Source organism: Danio rerio, chromosome 17 (genome assembly GCF_052040795.2).
Source record: "Danio rerio strain M-AB ecotype USA chromosome 17, GRCz13ab, whole genome shotgun sequence".
Lineage (NCBI taxonomy): Eukaryota > Metazoa > Chordata > Actinopteri > Cypriniformes > Danionidae > Danio > Danio rerio.
The window spans coordinates 45,935,725-45,949,008 of NC_141037.1; the positions used below are offsets into that span (position 1 = coordinate 45,935,725).

Here is a 13,284-nt window from a genome sequence, read left to right on the forward strand (position 1 = left end):
TGCTGTCTGAAAAAAAGGTGGACACTCATCTTTCTAAAAAAAAAAAAAAAAAAACTCAATTGATTGAAACTGAGTTCCATATAAAAACTAAATTGTTCTTTTCTTTTTATTTGTTTAACTACCATACTTTATTTTTATTTTATTTTATTTGTTTAACTACCATACCATATAACTACCAGCTACCATATTATTTTTTTGATATATATATATATATATATATATATATATATATATATATATATATATATATATATATATATATATATATATATCACTGTTTCACTGTTTAAAGAAAAAAAAAAAAAAAACAGGATCATACTTTTATGATGTTAGTTTTAATACATTAAAAAAAATTAAAATCAGAGAAATCCTCTGGCTTTTTTCTTTTTTTGCTGTACCGAAAATATACCGAGGCGAAGCAGTGGTGCAGTAGGTAGTGCAGATGCCTCACAGCAAGAAGGTCACTGGGTCGCTGGTTCGAGCCTCGGCTCAGTTGGCGTTTCTGTGAGGAGTTTTTATGTTCTCCCTGCATTCGCGTAGGTTTCCTCCGGGTGCTCCGGTTTCCCCCAGAGTCCAAAGACATGCGGTACAGCTGAATTGGGTAGACTGAATTGTCCGTAGTGTATGAGTGTGTGTTTGAGTGAGTGTGAACTATGACACCATTGTATCGTATTGAACCGTTACACCCCTATATATATTAGGGATGCAACAATACAGTTAGCCCACGGTTCAATATATACCTCGGTTTTTAACACGGTTTTCGGTTTGGTTCGGTTCTCATGGCTTGACACGATTTATTTTATTTTATTTTTTATTCTATAGGCAATAGGAACAGTAAGAGATTAAGGAGTAAAAAATATGAAAACGATTTATTGCAATACTCATTTTGTTTTACTTAAAAGCCAAGAAAAGTACACTAGTTCCTATGTATTGTATAATAAAATTCACATAAAATTAAATTCTCACAGCTGCTGGTAGCCCATGTACAAACTGGGGAACACATAAAATCCTACATTTTGAAAATAAACATAAACATGAAGTTAATAAAGATAAATTGGCCTTTCAAAATAAACATGATTGTTCTTAAGTAAACATAAATGAACCATTTTAATTATCTCAGAGCTGAAAAAATGCGAGACTGTAGTCCAGGGCTATTCAATTGGCGGCCCACGGGCCGAACCAAGGCAATTTGTTCTGGCCCTCCAAATAGTGTGACCAAGACATAAAAATAAATTTAGTTCAGTCGAAAAACGGCAGCTATAGCCATGAAGTGTTGTGCATTTGTTCATTATATATATATATATATATATATATATATATATATATATATATATATATATATATATATGAGCAATATCACACGAGTCGAGTAGCAGTGCGATATGGTAGTATATAAGCACTGGTGGGAGGCTTGCGTTGGCACAAAGCCGCACAATTCCATCCCACAGCCTTTTCATAGTGGACTTGAAGCCAATGGAAGTCTTTTATCCACTCTTTGAAAAGTGTAGATGGTGGATTAACATTCACCACATGATCACTACTGAGATGTGTCGTTATTTGTAACTTTAGATGGTTTCTAAAACAAAATCTGTCAGTGTTATTTTCATTCTCATCTTCAGCGCTTTACATTTTCACGCATATAGCTCTCACTGTCATCCTATGCCAGAAAGCATCGACTGAGTAATAGACAACTGATTTTAAGCAATCCAATCCATTCGTGTTCAGTTCTAAAGCAGTGGGCCAATAAGAAGAGCGCGAAGGCGGGGCAAGCATTGCAGGCTTTGTTTACTGCAGCAAGTTGACATGACAACTGTTTTAAACCATTCATAAGCACTGCGTTTCAGTTTCAAGTGCAAAGATGCATTCTGTGTGAATGTCTACCGAATCCGCACATGTGGTGAACATTTTGCAATAAAACTGGTCACACACAACAATTTTATGCACTCGCACAAATGCTCCCAAATATATTTTGAGGTCACACCGATAAAATTTCGAATATGTGACCAAAATGGTCGCAATTTCGAGCCCTGTTGTTATGACTGTTTACATTTTTATGCTTAACCAGCATTTCATCACAGTACTCTAAAACAATTTCATTCATTAATTTTCTTTTCAGCATAGTCCCTTCATTAATCCGCAGTAGCCACAGGGGAATGAACCGCCAACCAATCCAGCATATGTTTTATGCAGCGGATGCCATTCCAGCTGCAACCCATCACTGGGAAACATCCATACACACTCATTAACACTCATAAACTATGGACAATTTAGCTTACCTAATTCACCTGTACTGCATGTCTTGTGGGGGAAACCAGGAGGAAACCCATGCGAATGAGGAGAGAAGATGCAAACTCCACACAGAAACACCAACTGACCGAGCCGAGGCTTGAACCAGCGACCTTCTTGCTGTGAGGCGACAGCACTACCTACTGCGCCACAGCGTCGCCTGAAACAATTTCGTAACAAAAGAAAAAGTGTAGGATTTTTTTACATAGATTGAAAGACTTGTCTTTAGATATCTTCGATAAGTGCACTGTTTAATAATTGTGCGCAATACATACATGTAAATGTGTAACTAAAAAAACATATACAGATGGTTTAATTGTTGTTTATAAATCACACAACTGTGGTATACAGGATTACTTATAACAACACTGTAATTGTAAGAAAACACTGTGTTTCATATTTACATTTATTGTTGTTCTTTTCTATCCTACAATCCTTTTTGTTGCGTTATTATTTAAGTATGTTCCTTTTTTTGCTCTGATAATGTAGGTAATGTTTTCTATGGTTCTGTTTACTTTGTTTTTTGGACAACAGCACAGTAGTGCTGTCTATATTGTCTATAACTGTATTCAAAGATTTTTTTTTTTTACAATTTGCAATGCTGTACAAAAGTTTTAAGCAGGTGAAAAAACTGTACTGTATTTTATTTATCAAAGATTTTGTGAAGCTGTTAATTTGTAAACAGAGGGAAACTCCTGTGTTTAAATTAAATTTTTTTCAAAAACTGTTTAATAAAGTTTTAATAAAGGCTTTAACTCTAAAGTAACCATTTATGAGAAAATATTGGATATATATTGTATACTGTCATTCCTCTTAAAATTATCAGTATAAGATTTTTTGCCCATAGCGCCCAGCCCTACGTACTGTATGTTTATTTTTTTTGTCATCTGGACAATCATCAGGAGATCACCAGCTAAACCACAGACTTATATGTTGCACTCGAGATCATTAATATGCATTAATAGGCTGCATTTTGAGATAACAACAATAATAATTTATTTTTCTCCTTTATTTTAGGTGTTAGCTTACCCGATTCACGTGTGCCGCATGTCTTTGGATTTGTGGGCGAAACCGGAGCACCCGGAGGAAATCCACATGAACGCGGGGAGAACATGCAAACTCGACACAGAAATGCCAACAGACCCAGTCGAAGCTCGAACCAGCGACCTTCTTGCTGTGAGGTGACAGCACTGTCTACTGTGCCACCGCGACACCTCATTATTTTTATTATTTGTTTTTATTTTCTTATACTGGTCTCCTCATGGTTTGGGTCTCATTTTGTGAGCTAACTGACAACAGTTGTTCACTTCCCTCCTTTTATGATGCTTTTTTTGAAAAAATTCGGAGGTAGACTTGAACCAAAAATGGGGGGTGTCACGGCCCTTTACCTCAGGATATAATCCAGACTTTGCGATTAAAGCCGTACTCACACTATGTACAGTTGCCTCGAACCGGACCAAAGCACGCTTGTCCCCCCTCCCGTCTCCCCCTACGGCCCGCACTCACACCACAATCGGGCCTCGGCACGTTTACGTCATCGCTGCTCTGCTGTTCAGTGAGAAGCGCTCTCACTCACTCAGCAGCACAGTGGAGATTTCTCTAGTTATATCGTTTCAGTCGTTTGATATGCAGTGACATGAAGTCAAATATTTCGCCAAACAGTCCTTAGGGATGCGGTGACATGCAGTCAGATAATTCGCCGAACAGATCCGCCACTTTTGGCGCTCATAAACAGTCATAAAGTTCTCTTGCTGCAGCAATGAGGAGGTCTGCTGAAGGTGCGCAGCTGTCATGCAGTGAGGAGTTTGCGTCTTTAATAAATTACAGCAGTTTTCTTTCACTCAACAGTAAGATTGATTAATAAATCCATAAATCCAAGTGAACCGCGCTCTGGCCCACCTCTTCCAACCGGGCCAGGGCCGGCCAAGTGAACCGTGCTTGAGCCCGATTCAGTGCACTCACACTTCTCAAACGATCCGGGGAACGGGCTGAATGTCTGTCATCAACCTCTATCTTTTCTTGTTTAAACCCATTTATGGGTTTCTTTCTTCTGCTAAACAAAGAAAGATATTAGGTAGAAAACTGAAAACCATAAATGATTGACTTCCAATTCTTCACAATATCTTATTTTGTGCTCAACAAGACTTAAAGGAAAATAAATAGAGAGTAAAGTATTTTTATTTTTTTAACTGGATTCTGAACTTTTAAGTAGGAGAAAACTTTACAGATTTGAAGACAGGACAACTGTACATCCATAAGTTACTATGACTTCAATTTCAGGTTACAGTAACTGCTCTGATATTCAACATTCTTGCATTTACTCCAACATCTAACACTCTCCCACAACATTTCAATTGATTATTACTTCTCTGTATAACTAGAACCATGACATAAACAGCAGCAGCACACTGGCCTGAAGGAATGTGAACTTGACCCGAACTGCACAAGACAGACTGTACAAAACCAGATGCAGCATGTCATTAACTCTCTGTGATGCTCTTCTGTCGCATATTGACCTGACATTCAGCAGCTTTTAGCAGATAGTAATGGCACCGCTTCAGTCATTCACAGGTCACATGAGAACAGAGCTGCTCTTGGTACAAGGCTATGATTTGACGTTTATGTACACAGTTTCTATCCACTGGCAGAACAAAACAGTAGATTTAGAACGTAGTTTCAAAACTGCCTAAACAAGCCTGTACAACTAAAAGGCTCCTACAGTTTTTAAATGGTCAATTTCCAAATTTGGCACTGTTGTTGTATTTTTCATATGTGACAAAAAAAAACTGAATATAGCCAGATTAGAGCAGGGCCATAAGGCAAAAAAAAAAAATTATCACTATAATTTTTTTTTTTCATATCAGTCGATATTGATATTTATCACGATAAACATAAAATCTTTATATCTATTAATTTTATAAGATTTTCAGTATGCCAATCGCTTTGTGCAGCTGATTTAACACATTTAGTGAAATGTTTTAGCTGTCTGACAATATAAAAAATAAAATAATAAACAAAATAACAATCTTAATTCAGGATTTACTGTTCAAGTTTTCAACAACCAGACATTAAAAGTTATTGGATATTATTGTTCAACATTAGAAAAAAATATAATAAACCCAGTTTAGAACTAGTAAAAGGTTAGTTAATGGTCACAGAAGTTTCAGTTTTGGATGAACTCTCCTTTTAATGGCAAGTATGGTTAATTTAGGGTGAAATATACTTTATCATATTTTATTTAGGCATGCTGAGGATTACTTGATGATCTATTGATTGTCAATAACACTTTAATCAAAAGACCTTAACGATGACTGATTAAGCATGGACATGCAAAGGTTTAGTTATGGTTTGCACTGTGAGACACGTCCACGCATTACATAAGCAAGTGTGTGCAGTTTACCTTATGCAGTCACCCTCTTGACATCGCATATTGCAGGACACATAAAGCCAGTTATGCGCTGATCTCCATTATATCCACGTATGTTTTAACCAAATTTGTCTGACAGACTAGCACAATTAGGCCTATGCAGATTCTCATTTTACAAATCGCGCATCACAACGAAAACATGCAGGGAGCCTCTCCATTTATACAGCGAGCTTTCGAGCTCTTATCCGAGTTTATTCTTCCGAGGTAACCCAAGAAATCTATCAGTGCTGCGAAAAGACTATCTAGCTCAAATATTTACAAACTAAAAAAAATTGTATATTTATAAATATATATATTTAAACAACTGCGGATGGATGCCTCGCTCCGAAGAAAATAAGGATGTAATTAATATTCCACTTTTGTTGTAAACGTCTGTCATATATTTGCTGCATTTTAATATGTCATAATTTTAAAGATTATGGGCTCTATTTTGACGGTCCATGCGCAGAGCGCAAAACGCAGGGCGCAAACGCTTTCAGGGCATGTCAGAACGCAATTTTGCTAATTTAAGGACAGGAAAATCCGTTTTGCGCCATGGCGCATGGTCTGAAAGTGTTGAGTTTATTTTCTCAATGAGTTATAGGTGTGTTTTGAGAATAAACCAATCAGAGTCTCATCTCCCATTACCTTTAAGAGCCAGCTGCGTCGCGCCATAAGCGCATTTTGACGTAAAGTAAGTTCACTTTCGCTTTTGTTCTCTTGGATAGGGAAACCTTTATGTACAGACATCAATTAGCCTATAAATAATTAATTTCGTTTGTTAAGCGCAAAGATTTGGTTCAAAACTATTTCTAAATTCAGTTCTTATTTCTAGCAAACGAATAAATGAACAATAATAACCAAGTGTGGTCAAAATACTGAGTTATTTCCAAATACACCTGCTATGCCCCATATGGTTTAAAACCTGACAGGTGGACAAATCTAAGCTTGTTTTTAATAAAACAAATATAAATATGGATATAATAAATAATTCTTCTAATAATAATAACATTATACAAAAGCAAATTTAATGAACTGAAAAAGCCTCCCGAGATGAAGAAAGTAAGGCAGTGGTGTAGGCTAGAAATTAATATGTTTTGTAATATTTCATTTATTTATATATATATACTTAAGATATTATATATTTTTCATATGTAAAGATATTTGCGTATTGCTCTGCATCTTGTTTGTAGTGTATAAGCCAGGTGCACCTTGCGCCAGACAATAGACCGACTTTGTTCTGGTCTAAAGATCAGACTATTTACAGTTTCTCAAAATAGCAACGCGCCAAAACACGCCTGCTTTTTTAGACCAGAACGCCTATGGGCGCACATTTGAGCGCAAATGTATTTGCTATTTAAACAGTGTGGTGCAACACCTCAAAATGACCCTTGCGCCGAGCTAAAAGTAGCAAAAGAATATTGCGCTTTGCAGTGGATGTTGCTCTGTTTTGTGTCGGATAGCAAAAAACTATAGCTATAAGCTATACCTATAAGGTCTAGTGACGTTTCTTGTCAACAATGTCTGTGACTCTGACCTTTTTTACCCTATTCTTAAGTACACCTAACACTGTATGCCTGTAAACTTGTACGACATGCGGCATCCGGAAGGGCAGGCTGCAAAATGCTTGCGCAAAGTTACGCATAGTGTGTAAATATTATCGAGCAATTATTGAACTGTCATTATCATTTTATTAAAAAATTTGATATCGTGACAATTATCGATATCGAATTATCGCCCAGCCCTAAGCCAGATATAGCCAATGTAAAACAAACCATCGAAAGCAAGAGATATAGTAAAATTGCAAATTCATCATTTAGTTTTGTAGCTCTATTTAGGAATATACCTGTATGACATTAAAAAGAGAAAATTAAAAACAAAAATTAGGAACAATGTTTATCCAATATCCAACAGCTGGATTTCTGACATGGACTGATGTAAAAGATTACAGTTTTTTCCAACTGCTTATACCAGGGTTTCTGCAGATATCATACCGTCAAATGTAAGACTTTAAAGACCTTTTTAAGACCATTAAGTATTAAATTTAAGACCTATATCACAATATTAAAAACACGCATACACATAAAAAGAAAATGCTAAATAACAAATTTAGTGGAAAAATAAAATTCTTTAAATTGAACAGTGCTGAAGACAGGTTCACTCTCAGAAAAAAAAGGTACAATGAGGGTACAATTTTGTTCCTAAAGGGAACAAAATATAAAATTGTACCTTTAAAGGTTCCATATTGGTCCTTAGGGTACAATTTTGTACCCAAATGGGCTAAAAAGGTACAAATGTCCAGATTTAGGTTTGAAAGGTACATTTTTGTACCTTTTACAGCACATTTGGATACAAAATTGTACCGTAAAGGACCAATTTGGCACCTTTAAAGGTACAATTATATATTTTGTTTCCCTATAGGAACAAAATTGTACCCTCAGCTCATGATAAGATTAAGACACTATATAACACTAATTTAAATGTATTAATACTAAACATTAATACTAAACATTAATACTAAAATACATAATTTAAAAATATAATAAATAAATAAATTGATTGAATTAAATATTTTAATTTTTTTTTTTCATGTATTTAAATTACATTTTTTCTCAAAAATGTTAATAATTTAATTTATAATTGAATGTAATTTTAATCATTAAAAATGTAAATACTGGTCTTTGCTTACTATTTAAGACCCTATAGTATATGAGATGTAGAATAAGAACCATGCAGAGTGACAGCATCTTCATACAGGTGGTGATGTTGCAGTCTCTTTAAGAATTTGGCTTGTTGAGACGTTATAGTAGTGTTTGTTACTGAGGCGGTCGGTAGAGTATGCTGGCTGTTTACACAGAACTTTGCACGCTTTTCAAAAAAAAAAGTCTATTTTGGAGTCCACACTTTTCAGGTGAGAATTTATTAAAGATATATTTTCAGTCTCATTTTTACATGTGAAGCCGTGTTCTGTTGATTTTGTCTCACTCTCGGGTCTCGGCTTTCCCCCGCTTTAAGTGCTCCGGACTGCCTGGTGTACGTTGGCCTGCAGGATGGAGTTTGCTAAGATGTCTGCAGCTTATTAAAGAAGTTAATACAATGTGATATCGAAGTCACCGAGGGACATAACGTTATAGACGGTGAGTACTATATGCTGTTAGTTTTCTCGGTGTAAAAGTTCCCTTTATTGCCTACGTTACGTATTTGCGCCTTATATCGTACGTTACGTTACTGCTTTATTAATAAGTGTTGCCACGGCGGAATATAATCGCAACCCAGATAGCAAAATACACTCGGGCCAGTTGTGGCTAGATTCTCGTCAGTCTGCTGTAACGTTACTCGGGCCAGATGCGGCGGCAGAAGCGAGCCGATGCTGCCGTATCCGTGCACCGGAATCGGGCCGTGAGTAATGTGCGGTGTGGCCCGGAGCTGGCGCGACAAAAGTCTTCATATACCTTCATATAAAACCTTTTGTTATTAATACTGGAAATTTGTAATTATTGATAATGTTTTATATTTTGAGGCCATTTTCTAGCCACGGTTGACCGCTGAAATGTAATTTTAGACGGTTAAGTTATATAAGTTACACCGCCATTTTATGAAGAAAAAAAATCACAATTTTGTCACCGGCAAAGCGACTGATTATGTAAACGTGGCTAGTTACAAACGTGGCGTGTGTATGCTTGTAAGTTACATATCTTCGTTTCAGTGTCTAAGTTACATTAATGTTGAGGAGTGTCCACAAACTCTCATGTCCAGAATTGTTGGTGCTTTACTATCGTTTAATGTTATACTTATGTTAATGTAGAATTATTAACATACCACGTTGTATAAATCGACGTTTTAAGTTAAACTTTGTTCTTTAATGTAATAATTTGTCTCATCTGTTCTGAAACTGGTACCTTGAGCTATTTTACCTATTTTATTAATATCTCAAAATAAATAAATAGTTATTGCTTTATCTTAAGTTTCCAATTGTCTTTCAGGACAAGATTGAACAACAGAATGCAGCCTGACAGCATCAGACCAATGAAGGCATGTCATATGAAAGCATGGCTCAGTTACAAGTTGTAAGTATGTCTCATTATCTATACCATGGTTTTAATGGCTTACATACTATTTTAAATTTGTAGGTTTTTACTTACAAACAACAATAAATGTACACCCACGTGTTTAAAATTATTTTCTAGGTTTTCATCGAAAGATGAGAGATCAACTGAAGAATGCTATGGACCTGACTCTAAGGTACTCTTTCTAAACTTTCTCCACTTGATTAATATTATTAAATTCTAGCTTTGTATGGATTCCTTCATATTTGTTTGTATGCCACATCTTATGTTCCAGGAATTGATTTTACAGCTGCACTTCTCATGTTGCCAGCCTTGTTAAGCGAGACACTTCAACATTTCGTTGTGCTCCGGTGCGTATGTTGTTTTCTGTTAGGCTTGGGCGGTATCCAAATTTTGATACAGTCAAACCGCCTCCATATTTTACCCCGGTATCTGGTATTACCGGCGTAATAAAAAAAAATATGACGTAAGGCTTAGACAGCATCACCAAACTGTTGGCTTGAGCCTAAACCATTCAGAAACTGAATACATTCTTCGCGACCTTAGGCTCGCGGTCAGAGAGAGAGAGAGAGCCAAGCGACGCACAGCACCCCTCTCTCTCTCTCTTACACAAACACACACGCACATCTCTCCTGCGATTTATTCAGAAATTTACTCCCACACCATAAGAAATCTGGCCGGCTCCCGCGGAACAGCAGCGGGAATGCAGAGAGCTGTAATCGGGCCATAAAAATTATACCCGATAGGTCCCGAGTCCGACAGGTACATTTTGATTGACAGCTTTATAAAGCCCGAACTCGTTTACAGCCCGACATTATTCAAATGTGCTCATGCACACAGCTTGTATGTTTTTTTCAAGAATGAGTCATTTATATGTTTTAACATCATTTACTCGTAACAAACGTAGACTGTAGGCCACTTGGAAGTTGGAACAAAGGAATAAAATAAGTCCTCTGTAACATCGTAACATCTCAGCACTCTATAAGTCTAGGTACATGCACTTAGCCTTTAAATTGGCCAACACACCAATGAAAAGAAATCGTCCTTAACAAATCAAATTAAAATAAACTCTAAATGATGACGGCTACTTTGGCAATAACGAAATTAAGATAAAGGCTCTGCAAGATGTGTTTCTCCACTTCTCTTCACAATCTGGCATTAGGGCGGCAGTGAAGCTGAATATTAAAAGAAAAATGCCACCATTAGTCTGTACACTTTGTCTACATTATGATTATATGGTTTAATTAATATTTATTTATAATTTAAAAACCCTTTACTCACCAAGATTAGGCTACGTGTGTTTGTGGAGGAACAATATTAAATCCACTGGTTTTAGCTCAGTCTCTCACTCATGGTGCGTCCAGCAGAACTGAACACCCTTTCCTGCGGCTACATGCCGAGATGCAGAGTTCTAATCTGGCTGATTTTGCAAGTTTTGGGTAGGATTGTTTGTTCATCTTCTACCAGTCAGGAACATCCATTTAATTTTCCATGACAGCAGTTTCAGTGTAGCGAGTGACCTCGTCTTTTTACCTGTCAGCTTGCGGTTTAATGCTCTACCGTAATACGCAGTGTATGAGTGACCGCAAAATACCTGCGGCTGGAATAACCGCTCTTTCTGAGCTAGTGACTGGCTTGACCGCCGTCAAAATTTGCTTTTTTACTACTTTGTCATCATTCGTTTCACTTTTGCAGGGATGGATTTTAATGCAGGGATTTGGATTTTTTCGGGTCTCGCCGGGTTCGGGCAAAGATCTTCAGCTCTAATGCAGACCTCTCGTTCATATTAACCACATCTCACTTCTGTTCAGTCGAAACTGCCAAACTGCAGGACACTTTGAAGCGCGACTCGTCACGTCACCTATCCCTCTCTCCCCCTCCTCTTCCCCTTCCTCTCTCTCTCTCCTCCACACTGTCCCGTGTAACAACCACACATACGTTTTTGTAGGCATTAAATAAAGGATATTTAATATTTTATGACGGTATAACGGTATTGAAACTGACACCGTTGCTATTTTTAGATCCCGCGGTATACCATAATACCGTAATACCGCCCAAGCCTATTTTCTGTTTAGTATATGCTGTGATAAATGCATTTTGTAATGCTTGATATTCTTTATATTAGGATGATGCAGTGGGTAGTGCTGTCACCTTACAGCAAGAAGGTTGCTGGTTCGAGCCTCAGCTGGGTCAGTGGGCATTTGTGTGAGGAGTTTGCATATTCTTCCAGTGTTCGTGAGGGTTTCCTCCAAGTGCTCCGGTTTCCCCACAAGTCCAAAGACATGCGCTATAGCTGAATTTGGTAAGCTTATTTGTCTGTAGTGTATAAATGTGTGTGTGAATAAGTGTGTCTGGATGTTTCGTAATACTGGGTTGCAGCTAGAAGGGCATCTGCTGCATAAAACATTTGCTGGATAAGTTGGTGGTTCATTCCACTGTGGCGACCCCAGATTAATAAAGGGACTAAGCCGAAAAGAAATTGAATGAATGAATTAAATTTATATTAGTCTTTTAATCTGTGGTACTTTTTTTTTTTTTAAATCAGTGATAGAGTGACTGATATTAATGTAATTATTGCTTTGTCATTTACAGTGAACCATCTTTACCACATCCAACAGTTCAAGTACAGGAGGAGGCCACCGACTGGACAACTGTGTTAACAAGATGAGTCACGGCAGTCTTCAGAGTTGATGGTATTGCGATTGGCCGGGCTAATGGTGTGGACGAATATACATTTTTGACATATCCATCTTATTAGAAGAACACCTTGATGTTTCTGCAGTGGAATGTTTTGAATGAACGGTGGACGGTGACAAGCCTCGATCTACTCCAGTTACCAGAGTGATCAACCTTGTTTTTTTGTTTCTCTACATGCTCTTGGGATAATCACAATCATCAAGTTAATCCAGCACACTGCTGTCATTCATGCATAAAGCACATTTTTAAATAACTTGTGGTCCTAATGACTATCAAAGAACATTTTCCAGATATGAGTGCTTTACATGTCATGTTTATCAAAAGCATAAATACATATTGTGTTACAACAAATTACAACTCCACTTGAGGATGATGAGGAGTAATCTACTGATGTTGAGGAAGAGGCTACTGATGTATTTGGTTTTCTGCACTGTTGAAGCAATTTATAGAGAAAGTTTGCCTTCATTCTGAAATTCAGAGAAAATGTTGATGACAAATTATTTATTATGACCGAGTATTCTGACTAAAGACAAACACTTTGGACGTTATAAAGTGCAGTACTTGATGTAGCCTGTGTAATGTGTTTATAAATCTTAAACAGTATTCTTGTGGTCTTTGTATTAAGTGTAGATTATTTAGTTTTTATTTGTTATCTATATTGTTCTTTTTACTGTTTTACATGTCTGCTTTATACTTGCTGTGTAATTTTATTTCTTAACACATTCAGCTGTGAGTTGTAATGAAATATTTCTACATTAATAAATAAAAATGGACATCTGTGAACCAAAATATTTTATTTATTTATTTGTGCATGCAGTCACCAAAAGA

The 13,284-nt window shown here is 36.7% G+C and overlaps 1 protein-coding gene and 1 long non-coding RNA gene across 3 annotated transcripts in view; one reads left to right on the top strand and one right to left on the bottom strand.

Moving 5' to 3' along the window:
- Window positions 1–13,284, bottom strand: part of prkd3 (protein kinase D3) — a 185,835-nt gene that overhangs the window by 159,317 nt on the left and 13,234 nt on the right. The gene's annotated exons all lie outside the window — the stretch shown is intronic.
- On the top strand, window positions 8,496–13,245 carry LOC137488133 (uncharacterized). Its single transcript, XR_015945095.1, has 7 exons — window positions 8,496–8,603; window positions 8,708–8,829; window positions 9,676–9,759; window positions 9,880–9,934; window positions 10,034–10,109; window positions 11,885–12,061; window positions 12,352–13,245. It is a non-coding gene; the product is annotated as an uncharacterized LOC137488133 (long non-coding RNA).